Here is a 17842-nt window from a genome sequence, read left to right as displayed (position 1 = left end):
TACTTTAAACCTCTATTTTATGAAGTTTATAACACGGCTGTGGTGCACTGCTCTTGAACTTGGTATGCAGGATGAAGCCAGTACTAATAGATGGAAAACAGTCCTACTGAACTGAGGTGTGATCTTTAAAGAGCAAACCAGACTTCTAGACTACTGCAACACCTAAATGTTACTGAAAGACAACATGTGACAGCTAGAGTCAAATATAAAATGAAGGAAACACCTCCTGGCAAATATACTAAAAGCACCCAAGTACCCTATTATTTCACAGCAGAGAACAAAAAAGAAAAATCAAATATGAAAACAGAATTTAGCAGTCACAAAATGTTTTATTCATTATTATTATTATTATTAGACTTGTTTATCTTAGGAGCATTCAGAGAAGGCCCCAACTGCGATCAGGTTTCCATTGCACTCAGAGCTTTACAGGCACATAGCCAGGGACAGTCTCAACCTGGAAAAGATTACAATACAAATAGACAGTTAAAATAAAGGGCAGGGGAAAAGGAAGTATTATCCCCATTTGATGGGAAACTGAGGCACTGAGATTAAGTGATTTGCCCAAAGTCACACAGAAAGTCAATGGCACAAATCAGAATTAAAAATCCCAGGGCAACATCCTGTCAGCTTTACTCAGGGGCATCATTTTGGAAAAATTCTGAGGGGGCAAATTTGTACCTCTCTGCTAAGGCTGTGTCTGCTTGTGGGTGTTAATGGGCCAGTCTCATCCTGGAATGGGGGCAGGGAGTTGCCATGCTGGTCCTCTCCCAGGGACTGTGCAGGGACAGGGGTCCACAAGCATGGGCGTTAGAGGCAGGGGGGCCAAAGGGCCATTCCCTCACACACACTTTTTAAACAGGCTTCTGGGCAGAACTTATTCCCTGCTGGCATGATGGAGGGCCATCCAGGCCAAATTTCAGTGAGGGGTTTTACGACCTGGCTTGGCCCTCTAATTTTTCCAGCTCTGGCCCAAGCCACCATTGCTCTTTCCTATCCAGCTGGAGGGAAGAGGTGGGCAGAACTCACAACATGGTGATTATGAGGCTTGCTCGGCAACCGCCCCCCAGCCCTGGGAAGACACTGCAGCAAGAGCTGGTGAGGAGCTATGAAAAGTTGCAGGGAGGGGCAAGAAAACCAATGTCTGGGGAAGCACCTGCCCTCCCAAACCACAGCAAATGACACATCTGGCTTTACTCATGCAAGTAGTTTGACTGGCATGAGTATGTCTTCACCACAATAAAAGACCTGCGCCTGGCCCATGTCAGCTGATTTGGACGCACAGGGCTCAGGCTGGTGGGGTTATAAAATTGGCACGTAGCCATTCAGGCTCAGGCTAAAGCCCGGTAGGGTCCCAAAGCCCAGGCTCCAGCTCAAGCCAGAACACCTGCACTGCAATTTTATAGCCCTGCAGCCCAAACCCTGAGAGCCTGTCAGCTGACATGGGCCAGCCACGGGTCTTTTATTGCAGCCTAGACATACTGCCATGAGTCTACTACTCATATCAGTAGGGCAGGAATGATGTGGCTTATAGGAACTGCTCCTCTTGAAGTTGATAAATGTGATCAGACTGTTTTTAGGAGAGCACAATTAGGACCAGAGTGGGTAATACCTCAATAAACAAAATGATGAGATAATTTATAATAGCACCAGTTTATCTATTCTCATGATTCCCAGATGTCTGAAGCCTTCAATGCATCACTCTGGGTACACAGCACCCTATAAATAGGACATATATTTATCTTGGTTAAAACTATTTACATTTCTATCTTAAAGGAAGGCTTAAGGGCCAAATTAATCCATCCTATTATAGTCCTATCTATCACACAACTCTCCAATTTCCCTACTAGAGCACCATACGCTACTATATCTAATACCTTTCCAAAAATCAAGGTATGTGATATCCACCACATTCTCTTTAGCTACTCAATTAGTTATCTTATCAAAGAGGGAAATTATGTTAGTTTGACATGATTGATTATTAGTTTGACATGACTGATTGAACAAACCCATGCTGGCTGTTATTTATCACACTGTTCTTTTTCAATTGGCCACAGATTGACTCTAATTACTTGTTTTAAATCTTTCCTGAAATTGAAGTTGAACTGATTGGTAGGTAATTCTCTTAGTCCCTTTCACTTCCTCCCAGCTTCTCAAACCCCTTTACATTTACTATTTATAGACACACGTCCTACCATTCACTCCTGGCCAGTCCTCAGGGACCTCTTCTATATACTAGAAGTTTTAGAAAATGATTGCCAGTGGACTTCAGGGTTCTGGGACTTTAGTATTCTCATGTGAGAATTGGGCCCTGCTAGATTAAAAACATGACCTAGGTATTCCTTCACAGATCTCACACAAAAAAATACCATAAGCTAATGGTTAAGATAGTCAAAGCACATTTCCAAATGAATGCAACTATTTAACAAAAAAGGAAACCACCAGTTAAGGTGACATAAACCTCAAATTTCTAACCCAACCATGATAATATCCAAATGCCACAGTCTACATCTGTGCAACAAACTCCCTTCCCACTCCAAACACCCAACCAACCACAAGTCACACATCCAATTCCTTGAAATCACACTCAGATGCACAAACTCAGCTCCAACTTTTGAGAGACACCTTGAATGTGTTACTTCCACCTCTTATATTTGCCTTTCTTGCCATTCTGCCTTCTCTTTCCTTTGAATAATGTTGAATCAGCTGGTATATGGTATCCTGCCTCTTCATGGCTCTTTCTCTGATGAGTAGAAAACAGCAGTGCCCCTGAAGTTGAAATAGTGGGGAAAGCATTCATTCAAAGGAGACAAAGTGCATTAACAAGCAAAGAGTTATCTTAGAATCCTATTTTTTCCTGCTATGTTCCAGCTGCTGTACTGTCTAAAATCCCTTCCACCACAGCAGTTCCTTTCAATCTGTAAGAGCAAGTACTATGCAGCAGAGAAGAGTCAGGTTAATGAAATCATGGGAGGTACACATTAACTCAGAAACACTGGGGAAGTACAAATTGCCCTGGTATAAACCTTCTATTTCTTGTGCATGAAGATTATTAGTGACACTTGTCTATCCTCTCTTTGTAAAGATAATAGATGCACCAAAAAAGTAATCAAGATGGCTGAGAAAGAAAAGGCTTTCTACATGGAGCAATTTACGGACCTAGGTATTCCAGTACTATTATACCAGAACAGCTCTGTCAGTATAACTCCCTGTGTTGCACTCCTATTCTGAAATAAGAGTGTCTTCTTTTCTGATTTAGCTTAATCTGCTTCCAAAGTTTTGATTCAGCTGTTTACAGAGGTGTGAGCCAGATGCAAATTGCAGATAGTGGGGTTGGGGTTGGGACTTAAGGCCCCTCTCAGTTCAGAAGAAATAAAAGTTAGTCACACTGGAAATTATCCAGAATTGAGCCACCCTTATGTGACAGATTTAAAAAAAAAAAATTGAAGTAGAACCAATAAAAATAAATTCCAGGCCAATGGTTCCAAATCTCTTTTTGTTTGAGCCCTACATGAGACAGCTTGGCAGATGGTTACCCCAATGTGTCCCCTTGCCACATCCCCAAGAATAGCTATCACCATACCTTCTCTTTTTCTATCCATTTGTATTATTGTAACACCTAGGAAACCTAGTTCTAGACAAAGAACCCAATGAGTTAGGTGTTGTACAAAAACAGAACAAAGAGGCAGTCCCTGCCACAAAGAGCTTACAATCTCCTAAGGCAAGAGACAACAAAGGAATACAGAAAGACAGACAGGGGAGCCCAAGAAAACAATACAACAGTGTTGGTCAGCATAATAGGCAGTTGTCTCATCACACCAGCAGCCTAACTATTAAGTTTATTTGTAGGCATTGTTGTCTTCCTCTCCCATTCTGTCCTTCTCTGCTTGTACTTTTTTCCTTCCATTTACACTTTTCTTGGTATTTTCCCTCTTTTTGTTGCTTTTTATTTTTAAATATTTTTTGCTCCTCCTCTACAAGGCTACATGCTGCTTGGAGTATCAGTTGCTGGCTCCATGGCACTGGGTTCCTTGTTCTCTTTGCTTGAACTGAATGCTGTGAGCAGAGAACTGACAAGAAGCTTTAGCTGATAGGGTGCTCTTTGATCCTGCACCTTTGAACATGTGAACTATTGCAGCTAGCTGCATTTGGGATCACATCAGGCCCTGAAAGGGAAATCAAGTATCTTTTAAGGAGCTGCTTGCCATTTTATCCAAATGTCCTCCCACAGTTACCACAGATCAGTCTGGATTCAAGTCTCAGATTTGGGTTTCAAGGTCTCTGCCTCTATTGCTTCTCTCCTTTTCTCTGACCACCCACTCTGGCTTTCCTCTACCACCTGTGGTTTGTTTGTTTGTTTGTACACTGCCATAAGGCTTCTAATTGCTGAAGCCCATGCATACTGAAATTAATAGAAATATCACAAACATTAATCACATTTCACTGAGGAAAAATATAATATTAATACCAACTTTGGTGTAGAATAAAATCATTCAGCAGCATAATGTGATCTTGTGTTGTATTTTGAGTCTTTTTTACAAAAAGAAAAGTGGCATCAAGATGCAGATGAAACATCTATTTATTTACACAGCTAAGATTTTATTTCCAGGGGAGAAAACAAATCTAAGAACCCAGGGCCCAGTCCTGCTCCTATTGAAGTAAAATGCAAAATTCCTATAAAATTAAAAGTGAGCAGGATCAAGCCCTGTTCATTTCCTCATATATGTAGTCCCATCAGCATCAGTGGGACCAGTTGCACAAGGAAGAAGAGAAGGATCTGACTTCCAAATTTTTAAGAGGACTAAACACCAATTAGAGTAAAATTATCAGTTATAATAGTTTACCACTAGATGGAGCAGTTCAATTTTAATAAGTTTTAAACTAACACATCCCCTCAATACAAAGGTTTTCAGACTTGCTCCTTTTACATTACAGGACATTTAGAAACACTCTGTACAGAACAGGGAAATGAGAAGCAAATTAGTATATGTATATTGGCGGGTAATTCCATATTCCTTTGCTATTATAGCAAATAATAGGAACACAACTGGAAATAAAGGCCAGTTAGAGTTTCTGTTAAAACCCCATTTCTGAAATGTCTATAATTAAATTATTAACATTAATTCAGCTTGACACAACATGCCACTGTCAGCATCGGGGGGCATTTTTTAGTTTGAGTGGGACAAAAAAGTAACAGCCTGATTTTCACAAAGACTGAGTGCCTGCAGCTTTGATTGGACATCAAGACATATATTTTAAATCAATTTAATTTATTAGTGGGAGAAAATTATTTGCTGGAATCCTATCCTGCTATGATTGACGCCAATGAGAATTTTGCCATTTACTTCAATGGGAGCAGGTCTTAAATGTGAGGACTGAACTTTTTGAAGAATTTTTTTTTATTAAACAGTTAGAGTGATTCATGTAGTAACATCATAAAAGAGCAAATGGACCTGATTCTATTCTGATGTATGATGGTTTTACACTTGTTTAGGACTATTGACTTCATTGGAGTTAGTTCTGATTTATACCAGTGTAAGACCCTGAAATGGGGCAAGGGAAAGGACCCAATTAGTCATGCTCTGCACCTGGGTGGGGGAAAAGGATTAACTATTGCCTCCTGGTTAGAAGAGACAGAGCTAAGATGTATAAGCAGACTGAGGGAACTCATTTGGGGGAGACTGTGGAAGAGACAGGTCTCTCTGACAGAAAAGAGTCTTGAGCTAGGACCTACAAGGGTAAGGGAATTAAAGGAAAGCCAGGAGCAGCAAAGGACCTTTTGTTTCTGGAATCGAGCCTAGGAGGGGGGAAGGATCTCTTGTACAGAGCTGAACCCAGGAAGGAACTGGATTGTTGTGTGACTTGGTCAGAGGGCTGAACCATAGAAGACTCCACTGAGGTAGTCCAGAAAAAAGACTGCCTGAGAGTGGATGCCCCAGCCAAGAAAATAGCCACCAGAAAGGATGAGAGGCAAAATCACCTGCAACACCATATCCAGGCATGAGGAGGAGCCCTAGAGGTGAGGGCATGCGCTTACACACATGATACCAGATGTGGGGTTTAGTGACCTCTCTCCAAGGAGGAAGGGAGGGAGATACCAATTACCGTAAAAGGTGAGGGACAGACTAAGATGCTGCTTTTTTTTTTTTTTTTTTTTTTCCTTTTGCGAAGAGGGAGGTGGTAGTCTGCATGCTGGCAGCCCAACAGGAGTAGACATATGTTCTTTTGTTGCACCTATTACAAGGGCAGCAACAACCGCAATAAGCTCAACAAGCTCAGTAAGAACATTTTCTGCGATGCTTAGAAAAGCAGATCCCAGGGACCTGGGTAGTTTCAGGAAAAGAGAGTTTGGCCAGACCAGTACCAGGCCTGGCAAAATTGCACCCAAGTGACTACCAAGAGGTGTTTTTGTGCACTTTTGAAAGGGTAGTGACGACTGCAGGATGGGCCAAATCCTCGTGGACCACTTGAGTGGCCCTGTTACTCCTGGGGAAAAGTTCAGGTGGGTCTATTGAGCTTTGTCTGACAAGCAGGCATGGTCCTACTAAATTAAAAAAGGCCATTCTGGATAGACAGGGACTGATCCCAGAAGCATACTGCCATCAGCATAGGACAGAGCTTTTCCCTCAGGAGCTGCACCCTATAGCGGCAGCACATTTTAAAGATCTGGCAATGCGGTGGTTGCAGCCCAACACTAACTCATTAGACAAGGTCTTATATCCCTAGAACAATTCCTAAGGGTCTTGCCTGTTGGAGCCCAAAGTCAGGTCTGGAGGTTTCAGCCAAACTTCTACTGATGGGGCCATGGCAAGGGCAGAGGCCTATATGGAAGCTGACAATGCCGAACCACCTGAATGAGGGGCTAGTTCAAGAGGATCGTTCTGAGGGAAGCAGGGTGACTGAGAACCCTGACGCTGGGATCGTAAGGTAAGGGGACACAGTGGGATGGTAAGAGTGAAATTCTTAGACAATTCTGTAGCTAACAAACTGAAGAAAATAACTCCATTGTTACCAAGTACCTGTGACAAGCACCTGAGAATCGGCCAGTAGAACCCCACTGTGTGTTTCTGGTGTGGCTGGATTGCTACTACACCAAAGTCTTTGGCTTTGGATGTCCCCTCAATTGAGGGTGCACTCTGGCCTACCAGGTAACTGCTGAAATGCTGGACAAGCAATGAAAGAACTGACTGACTGGGTATAGGCAGATGCTAATTTGGGGAAGTAGTCTCCCAATAGTGAGACTAGATTGACTTTTGCCAGTGCACATTTCATGTGTACACAGAGTCCAGGGTCTACCTGAGATCAAAGGTAGAGATAGAACTACAAGGTTGGATGAGCAGGTACTGCTTGGACCAGTTTATTGTAAGATGACCCTCCACCCGACATGGTGTGTTGGACTGGCTGGCCAGTAGTGTGGATGAGAGGAGAGGAATCAACAGACCAAGGGGAGCTGGTCCAGAGATTCCAACAGGAGACATCAAGTCAGTTACAAGCCCTGGAAATACAATTATCTGAGGTAAACCAAAGGCTGAAAGAGATGAAAGTCTCACAACAGAAAATAGAGGAGGCAGCAAAACAAGAACAAGAATTGGTTCAGACAAGACTAGACCTGGCATATAAAAAAATTGACATCAGCCACTTGAATGGGTGCTAGTTGCACTGCGAACCACAATGCTATGTGACAATGGGCTCTCCATCTCTGAAAGCCAAGAGCAGGCCCTAACCGTGAGGAAAAAAATTGCGTGAGATTTGTGCGAGACAGATGTCCTGAGTGAAGGACGATAGCAAATGCCCTGATTATGGACACTGAACTGCCAGTCCAAAGGTGACCACAGGAGCTCAACCAGCAAGGGAGGATACATAAATCCAGGATCTCCACAACAGGTTAGCTGCAGAGAAGGCCCTGTAAACACACATGCAAGACAAAGAATACTGGAAATAACATTATCAAGATGTGCTCCTGAAAAAAAAAGGTGTTCACCTAGATACATGACTTGGAAGAAGAGCTGTAATGACTGCATGGCTCAGAACAATGACTTGGAGAGAGCACCCTGATGGGAACTATCTTGAAATGGAGGTTATGTGATCAGGCCTAACCCCCAGTTCCTGAAAGGCAAGTGAAAGGACCCTATTAGTCATGTTCTGCATCTGGGAAGAAGTAACCAATTACTTCCTGAATAGAGGAGGCAGACCTATAAGTAGGCTGGGGGGAGACTGTGTAGGGGATAGGTCTCTCTGACCGAGAGGAGTTCTGAGCTAGGACCTACAAGAGTAAGAGAATAGAAGTCAAACCCAGGACGGACAAAGGATCTTTCATTTCTGGAGTCAAGCCTAGGAGGGGTGAAAGATCTTTTGTTTAGAGCTTAGCCCTGGAAGGGAACTGGACTATTGTAGGAGTTAGCTAGAGGGCTGAGCCACAGAAGAGCCCAGAGAGGGAATCTGGGGAAGAGACTATTGGCTGCAGGGACCACTTCCAGCCAAAGTGGGCACCAGAGGGGGTGCAAGAGGCAAATCACCTGCAATGCTGCATCCAAGACGGAGAAGGCACCCTAGAGCTGAGGCATGCACTTCAAGGCACCAATCATGCACATGCTTAACTTTAAGCATGAGTTTAACCCTACAGGGATCTATGTGAGATCAAATTTGGACCAATATCATAGCACTGGATTATTACATATTTTAACAGAGGCAGAAAAAGGTACTGTTGTCATGTATAAAATATGTCTGAGTGATCTCTGTGTACCTATACAGAAATTAAACAGCAACATAGTTTTACTATATTTTCACACAATGTTCTTTCAAAATATATACCTCTCCAAAACACCAAATGAAGTAAATCCTCAGTGAGTAGATAGGCCTTACAATCTATCCTGAAGGTCAGCTGATTCAGGTGCATTCTAACAAAGAAGAGAAGCAAATTACAGAGTTAAATGCAGCCCAACAAGAATGCCCTGCCAACAGCACCCAGGTATTTAAGTGACAGCCTCCTAGCCAGGCTCAGCTTCACCTTTATCTCTCAGTTGCCTTGCTTGTGGTTTTATATGAAGCTCCTGAAGTATTCATAATTTTCTCAATTTTGTAATAAGCATATGGTGAATGCTGTGAAAAATGCTTGAATGATTACTGAAACCTCAAGAGCGTCAATCACATCTACTTATCTCTGATACTGTGAGGACACCTGTATTTGGGTAGGTAAACTCTATTGTAGTCAGTGGCTGCACAATTGATAATGCACTACATGTAATTAGAAAAAAATGCATGATAGGGAGAATAAGTTTTAAATTGTGGCAGGTACAAAAACAAACAATAGATTTGTTGCTTTGTTTGTGTCCATTATGGAAATATATCCTTTTATGTCAATAGTGCATGCGTTATAGTTCTCTAATAAAAATTATTCATCATGAAAGATATAATAACAAGGGAACAAACATCAGGCTGCTTATGCAACTGCTTTAGGTAATTGTATTTTTTTTTTTTTTTTTTTTTTTGTGCTGCCAGGCAGCATTAGTCCATAGTCCTGAAGATACTGAGGACACACATAATTGATGTGTCCCTGTCATCTTTATCATCATTATAACCACATTAAGCTGAGCTCCAATTAAGCTAAGCCCTTCTACCTCAATCAAATAGTCCTTAAGAAAATTGCAATTCAAAATTGGCCTACTCAATGATTCTGAGCATTGTGTGATAAAGAAGGAAAGTATGTAGGATTGACAAAAAGGAGAAAAATTAAAAAAGCATTATTACTGTAGCTGTGGGTTATTACCCTTAGCTTACATGCCTCACTTCACCAATCCAGTCCAGGTAATTTCTAACGAGAGGGGGATATAAGAGAGAAAGATAATACACTGAATAAGACATTTCACCACTTATAGAAATCTCTAGCACTTGTATAAGAGCTGCCTTCATGAAAGCTAACACGTTGATATCATAGCGAGTACCGAGAAGAATGAATTGAAGAAAATCCAGGTCATCACATTTGAAATATCCACCAGAAATATCTCAGCCTTCTCCTCCATTAACACTGCTGCTATGTGCCTGTGGTTGGCTGCTCTTTGACAGTGTAGATATAGAAAACAGATCAAGGTCCTGAAACATTTTTTTTCATAGATTCTTCAGTAGCTCCTGACTTCATTTATCCTTCAAAGGAGAAATAAGTTCACTGAATGCAAACTACATGCCTTACAGCAAAGCAACCTGAAGGTGCATTCTACACCTATTGGTACATTTTGTAAAATAGTTATACGAAATTCAAATCTGAGGCCACACTGGTGGCTTTACTTACATGAAATTTGAAGGCAGCTTCAAGGTAAAATAAAATTTTAAAAAATTAGATGCCATTTGCAAACACTCTATTTTGAATAACTAGTTATTACACATCCATAGAATCTCCTTGACAAGAGAACTATAAGAAGACAACAATCTGGAAAGTTAATAACCGTAGTGAGGCAACACAAAGTGGCTGAGAAGAGAAGACAATTTAGATTAATTACTATATAAAATCTCTTAATTTGCTTAAATATTGAAAGGGGCCAGATGCCATTAAAGAATAACCTTCTGTTCATTGCTCCAAAAGATACCTGAATTTCAAAGAGGGAAAGAAAACTCATCCAATCTAGCCAATCATTTTACTTCAATTTGATAAAACTTTCAGATTATAACAAGATACTTGTTCCATGTTTTGGCATTTATTAATTTTAAGAATTCAGGCTTCAACTCATTCATCTTTAAACATTGTATTGGATTTGTTGAACTCTATTTTGTTATACCAGTAGGATTAACACATTCAGAGGCCAATCCTATAGTAATGGCACAGAAGAAATACAGATCGGCAGTAGCATATCCACTGTTAAGTTTTCAGCCAGCTTCCATTATTAAAGCTGTATTTGATCCCTCTTATAACTCTGACTTGATAGTTTTGCCTGACATTTTACAGATTTACTCAAACAGCAAAGAAGAATGTTTCTGACCATTGTGAAGAAAATTCAGTTTCAGTTAGTTAAAAATTATCGATTAGAAATTCTGATTTTTGTCTAATGTGTCCTCATTTCATGTTACTGCACCTTTCTATTTATAACATATTTTTAATTCTTCTTGGAAATTCATGGTCCCGCTATATATGAAAAAAATTGCATTTAATTAAACAAAGTTATTCATTTTTGGTGTGAATAATTTTGAATCCAATCCTGCTGCTATTGAAGTCAATGGGAATATTTTGCCATTGATATGGGAGCCACACCAGGCACTCTGGGCCTCATTCTCACTTTGCTCAAGAAGGCAGAAATGGACTTCTGAGAATAATCCATGTGAAGAGGCCTTCTCAGCTGGTGCAGAGCTAGTGTAAGGGCTCTACGCAAGCCCTGTTCCCGGCCCCCTCCACAGGGGACAGAACAGTGATATGTTGGGAGGATGGCTGGAATACACTCCACCACAAGTATTCACTGCTTCCAGAGGTCACAGGAAATAGACCATATATCAGAGCATCACTGAGACTGCTCTAATTTACGCAGGAGGATGGGCTGGCCCCTGTGCAGTCTTACAATAACAGGCATGAGAAATAGAATAGCATCTGTTTTTGATATTATTAGTTCTTGATCTTGTCCTCCTCTTTTGCAGTTAGTAGTTTGTCCTGGGAAATCTGTAATATCAACTTTTCTTTTTACATAATGGAAGAGATCTTAGCTGGTGTAAGGGGCATTTCTAGAGTAGGAGGAGAGCAGCATGTTAAGGGACGTGGTGGAGAGATTGCAGGGTTGAGCTTGCTGTAAAGCATCCTGGTAATTATCTTTTTTAAAAGTTCTCCATTGGTTGAAGATGGAGCTGCCGCTTTCATTCATCAGGCAAATTGTTTATCTTAGAACACTAAGCAACTACTGTATCCATGACTTCACAACCTTGCATTAAAGTTCATATGAAAACTACTACCTCTGAGATAACACACAGACACATAAAGGGAAGGAGAGAAAAAGGTGGTCATTACCAGTCATCTAATACTGTTCAGATCTATGTAAAATCGCACAATTGGCGGAACAGTTAGAAATATAAACAGACACACCAAGGATCATAGGAACATGGACCCTTTTCTCACCTCTAGAAGTGGATATTCTAAGGGCAGGGCTACACTAAAAATGCTGCATCAATGCAGATGCACCAATGCAGCTGTGCCACTGTAGTGCTTAATTGAAGATGCTCCTACGATGACAAGAGAGCTTCTCCATCAATGTAGTTAATCCACCTTCGTGAAAGATGGTAGCTATGTTAACAGGAGAAGCTCTCCCGTCGTCTAGGGAGTTAGGTGGGTATAACTACTGCAACCCGTCCGTGCCTAGGGTAGCCACCTGAAAATGCCAAGGTCAGGGCAGGCTGCAAAAGGAGAGCAGATTCTCCCACTATTGAGATAACTGAACCCTTACAAATGTTTGTAAAAATATTGAATAATGGTACCTCCATAGTGAACCTTACAAAGAAAAAGCCTGTTTCAACTAAGCATGATTTTGCTGTTAATATTTATGACAATGTTAAGTCTTGTAATTAATTTGTTGATAATGCCAAGAAACTGTAAAAATGTACCATGTGCCTGATATTTTGTAAAACCCTTGAAACCTGTTAGAAATTGTAATAATACAAAACCAAAAATGGAAAGTTCCTGTGATGCATTCAGCAGTGTCTAGGGACACCCTTTTCTGCATCAATTTTGTGTGTGGGGGGTGTGATACTGGCTGGATTAGGGGGACCATTTATAATATTATTTAACATCAATATGTCAAAGTCATAATAATTCATAGGAGATTTGCCATGTCAGGTACTGTTAAAAAGGCTATAATTTGCTAAGTAAGATGATAGTGTTTATGTTCACATATTATATGAGTATTGGAAGTTATGGATATGTTTGATATATCTGTATTTCAACTTGTGCTGTGTTTCTGGGTGACACCCCAGACAGGATGGCTGCAGCACTAGCCTGCTTAATGGCCCATTAAGGAAACTCACAGGTACAATGGACCCAGGGGAAGAAGCCAGGGATATACCTGATGAGTCACCAGGTGTTACTCATGTGACCCTGGACTCCATCTTATTCCTGTAAATTTCCACAAGCAGCATGGCAAAGGCCAAGGGACATAAAAGGCAGCTGCACCACATCCATTTTGTCTTCAGTCTTCACCTACCTCTGGATCAATTAATCTACAACTGAAGCTGTGAATCAAAGCACTAAGACCCATCCAGATACTGGATATAAACCAGAGGGACTATAAAAGCCTGCAAACTCCACAATTCTACTAGAAACCTGATATATATGGACTTTCAAATCATTTGTATATATCTGATTGCTTTAATCATTTAATATTTCTCTTACAGTTTGTTTCTTTCCTTTTATAATCCTTTAGTTTTAGTCACTGAAGGATTGGCTGGCAGCTTGTTATCTTGGGTAAGATCCAAACTTATATTGATCTGATAATGTGGCTGACCCTTGGGGACAGGAGAACCTTTTTGGTAAAGAGCATAGTGTTTTAAATAATTTACCTCTTTACTGGACCTAGTGGCTGATTGGGAGCCAGAGACTGAAATGCAGTAAAGGGGCTGTGTATATTTTTATTTTAGCTTCCTGATAATCAGTGTGGGGAATCAGAAGCATTGTTTGTTGCTGGTTGGGAAGTCTGACTTCAGTGTCACCCACCAGTGTTGGGAGAATCTGCTCTCCTTTTGCAGCCTGCCCTGACCTTGGCATTTTCCAGTGGCTACCCTAGGCATGGACGGGTCACAACTACGTTGCTCAGGAGCGTGGATTTTTCACACCCCTAAGGGACGTAGTTATACTGAAATAAGTCTGTAGTGTAGACCTGGCCTTGGTCACAATGAGACACACTAGTTGAACAACGTGGAGAAATTTGCACTGTGCCTGCGGATGTCTGTGCAGTTTTTAGATAAAGGACTTTAGTCTCCATTTCTGCTGTAGACCTTGAAGACATTAGCTTAGACATGGACGAGGCTAAACAAAGCTCATAAATTATCAAAATCAGTATAAGAGATCAAACTGTTTCTCTCTGTGTACAGTAAAACAAGAGGGGGATGGACACAACAAGCCTCTCCTCTGCCCGTTGTGCTGGGAGCTACTTACAATTGCAATAAGGACAAAATCTGCATGAGTCTAGCACTGTTGGCAGTGATAGATGTGTCGAAGAGGGCAAGGACATGTTCCTCTTCAACACTGGCCAACATAACTGAGAGCATCTATGATGCTACTGCTCTGATATGTGCTCCTCAGAGTCAGCCAGAATGACTTTCACAGATAATAGGGTAACTAGATGTTCCAATTTTATAAGGACAGTGCTGATATTTGGCGCTTTGTCTTATACAGGGGCCTATTACCCCGCACCCCCTCCCAATTTTTCACATTTGCTATCTAGTCACCCTACAGATATGCAACTCATTTTCCCTTCCTCTGATGCAGGACATGGCTTGAAAACCACAATATAGTTCAAACTGTTTATTTCTAATATTTGTAAAGCCTTTCGTATGATTTTATGTTCCTCAGATCTACAAAAGAAGTGCCCCACACTACAGCAAAAGGAAGCAGGTGAAAACTCTTCAATAGCATCAGAGCCCCAATTTCAAATTAACAGCTTAAGCATCCATACTGATGGCAACTCAAAGTCACAGCTGTCAAAATTGCTTCAGAAATGTAGCTCTCTTTATACAGGATAACATAGCTTACATCTTAATTCTGGAATACATCTTGCTGGGAGCTTATCTCATTTGGATGATGAAAGACAGCTGAAGTACAGTCTTTGAATCAGACACCATTTGTTCTAATAAAGGAGGATTTGGGGAAGCTATCCTTGTGATTGGAAAAACAATGAAGCAATTGAGACCAGGAATAACTTTGTAAGAGTACAGTTGTGTTACTTGGATGAATCTATGTATCTGGCAATAAGACTTAGGTCCTGATGCTATAATAAGCCACGTGCGTAAGCACAAGAATCCATCTGTGCAGAACACATTGCAGGATTGAGGCCTAACACACACATTAAGCCCTGATCCTGTAAATCAAATTGAGTTCAAGTCAGTGGAGTTCAGGATGGTTGCAAGGATCCATCAGAAAGAATCCAACTGCAGGATCATAGCCTTAATTTAAAGGCATCCTATACTTCGTTAGTATTTAAATATATCAGTATTAAAACGTTAACCTACATTAATTGTCATCTTCAATTCCAGCAATCCAAGTCAATATTCTTTACAGAAACAGGCCCTGATCTTGCAACTGCTTCCATGCAGGCGGGTCTTTGTGTCCAAACAGAGACCCACTGAAACCTGTGGAGGCTTCACCCATACAGTCTGTTGCAGAATTGGGCCCATCATAATTTTTCATATCAAATTATTCTTCAGACTATTTAACAATCTTTAGGAAGTAAAATATCATTTCAGCCAGATTTTTACACTTTACATAGTCTTTAAATGAAAAATAGAGCACAATTTATATGCCACACATACTGTGTTTCAAAAATATATGTATGGGGAAAAACCCTAATCCCTTATATCATCATCAGTCTGAGTAATATAATCTGAACTCAAACATCATGCATTCATTTCAAGAGAGAATAGTGCTATTTTTGTCACCTGAGAGGACTGGATAGTAACATTTATATGAGCGTGTGTTGCATTCCAACACTTGACAGCTGAAGCACCTTTTGACTGGTACAGCAGCTGAGTGGGGACGACTCGTGTCAGGCCACACTAGGAACCTGATCCTGCAATAGATGAACTAGCACAGATCCCTGTGCCTGCATGGAATCCCACTGATGTCTCTGAAACACTGCACAAGCGCTAATACATCCATTTGCAGCACTGACGTCTTAACATTAACCATAGCAGAGCTGTTACTCTGCTATAATAAAGTAAGACCAGCTTTTGGTTTAAAGCTCAACTCTTCTGAGTGCTCTAAAATCCCTATGGTTGATTGGAGTGCCTTGATATTTGATATGCCTCATGGAGACATAGGGTTCTGGTGGTGGTTCATATTTGGAGCTATTTTACTAACAGGTTCCTGAGATACAGCACCTGGAAAATATAGGGGTTTTTTTAATTGGCAGATTTTGGAAACGTATTTTTTGCTCATAGATAGAGATCAAACCAGGGCTCAGATCATATCACCAGGACCTTAAACACTCAAGGGTTACCCCAACAGTAAGTATGGGCACCCACCAGCCCTTTGAAGGAAATCCAATTAAAACGTTATTTCAAAAAGAGTTTGCTTCTCCAGCTAGGTTCTTGAGAAGGCTTGTGCCCCTATTCACACACTTAGTGGATTATATTGAGCATATACAGAGAAAGTGGCTAAGTATCTGGAAAACCACCTCTACATTTCAGGACCTGGGTGGCTCTGTGGGCATGTAATGGTTGAATTTAGCAAAACAAATCTTCTGAAAACCAGAAAATATAGAATTAAGGTAAATCCCATGCATCCTTAACTCTGCTCCCCTGAATCTGACAATAGCCCTTGGAAATTATCTGAATGCACTCCATCTGCATTCACTGTATTAGATGTTGCTGTATTGAATGGTGGAGGAATAAACTGTAGCTGCTTAGAAGAGCTGTGATTGTGATATGAGGAGCTCTGGATCCAAGTTCTGCCCTCCATGTGTGTTATCAAAGGAAAAAGATGCTTACGTACCTTGAAGTTTCCAGTCTGCATCATTTCAGTACAGAATTGTGTAGATTGTGTAAGTAGCAGGCCACTGGGATCTTCTTGGCATTGATCCTGTCAGTAGCAAGGTGGGATATGAGAGCAGTCTGTGGATTTAATGAGGGTAGAGGAAAGAATAGGTTTAGATGGTATCCTATGTACAGATGTGAAGGGGTTGTAAAAGGATATGAAGTGGTTCTAAATTTTACAAGTGTGGTATTCTGCAGGATGTAGGCTCAGTGTTTGAGAGTAGGGCAATTGCAAGTAGCATCTGTCAATTACAGTGAAAAAGCAGAGCATATGTGTTCTGGGTGTAGGGAGGCATTGCTTAATGAGAACAGAGTTAAGGTTGTTTGGGCATTTATCTTCACTGTATTTTCTGGTCTTCAGAAGTTTGTGTTTTGCTGAATTCTACATTCTGGAAGGGCATGAGCTATCACCAGGCAACCTTAACTTTGCATTAACTATTTTTTTGCTATTTAATTGCCTAGTTTTTTTAACAGAAAAAGAAACACTTGTTGCTAGGAGTTATTGTAATACCATGGTTTGCCCCTTCATGGCTGGAGGGCTGGGGCTAGTCAGCATTGATTACAGCAGTGGTTCTCAACCAGGAGACATACTGAAGTCTTCCAGGGGTACATCAACTCCCCTAAATATTTGCCTAGTTTTACAACAGGCTACATAAATAGCACCAGCGAAGTCAGTACAAACTAACATTTCATACAGACAATGACTTGTTTATACTGCTCTACATACTATACACTAAAATGTAAGTACAATATTTATATTCCAATTGATTTATTTTATAATTATATGATAAAAGTAAGCAAATTTTCAGTAATAGTGTGCTGTGACACTTTTGTCATTTTATGTCTGATTTTGTAAGCAAGTAGTTTTTAAGTGAGGTGAAACTTGGGGTACACAAGATAAATCAGACTCCTGAAAGGGGTACAGTAGTCTGGAAAGGTTGAGAACCACTGGATTACAGAATGAGCCCCTCTAGAGGAAACTGTGGCAATACCTGCAGAGGTTGCAGGAAGTCAGAAGGCTCCTGCTTGGCCCTGGTTCAGGAGCAAAGGCCTCTAGAGAGGACAAATCTGAGGTGCTGGGAAGCAGAAAGAAAGACTCTTGAGGAGGAGAGGCCATGACTAACTGAAACTTCGA

The 17842-nt window shown here is 40.9% G+C and overlaps 2 long non-coding RNA genes across 4 annotated transcripts; one reads left to right on the top strand and one right to left on the bottom strand.

Moving 5' to 3' along the window:
• Nucleotides 1–319: 319 nt before the first annotated feature.
• LOC137146891 (uncharacterized) lies at nucleotides 320–16776 on the bottom strand. Of its 3 annotated transcripts, none has more exons than XR_010918076.1 (4): nucleotides 16667–16776; nucleotides 8809–8894; nucleotides 2623–2766; nucleotides 320–454 (listed from the first exon to the last, which is right to left on the bottom strand). It is a non-coding gene; the product is annotated as an uncharacterized lncRNA (long non-coding RNA). The 3 variants fall into 3 exon arrangements; XR_010918078.1 differs by having other exon boundaries at nucleotides 2643–2766; XR_010918077.1 differs by lacking the exon at nucleotides 16667–16776 and adding an exon at nucleotides 9764–9810.
• On the top strand, nucleotides 5870–14902 carry LOC137146892 (uncharacterized). Its single transcript, XR_010918079.1, has 3 exons — nucleotides 5870–6016; nucleotides 6724–6924; nucleotides 14531–14902. It is a non-coding gene; the product is annotated as an uncharacterized lncRNA (long non-coding RNA).
• Nucleotides 16777–17842: the final 1066 nt, after the last annotated feature.

The sequence above is a fragment of the Emydura macquarii genome, unplaced genomic scaffold, assembly GCF_026122565.2.
Source record: "Emydura macquarii macquarii isolate MOO-44397 ecotype Brisbane River unplaced genomic scaffold, CSIRO-AGI_Emac_v2 contig_480, whole genome shotgun sequence".
Taxonomy (NCBI): Eukaryota; Metazoa; Chordata; order Testudines; family Chelidae; genus Emydura; species Emydura macquarii.
Note: the sequence above shows the minus strand (reverse complement) of the source record. Positions and strands in the feature narration are given on the sequence as shown.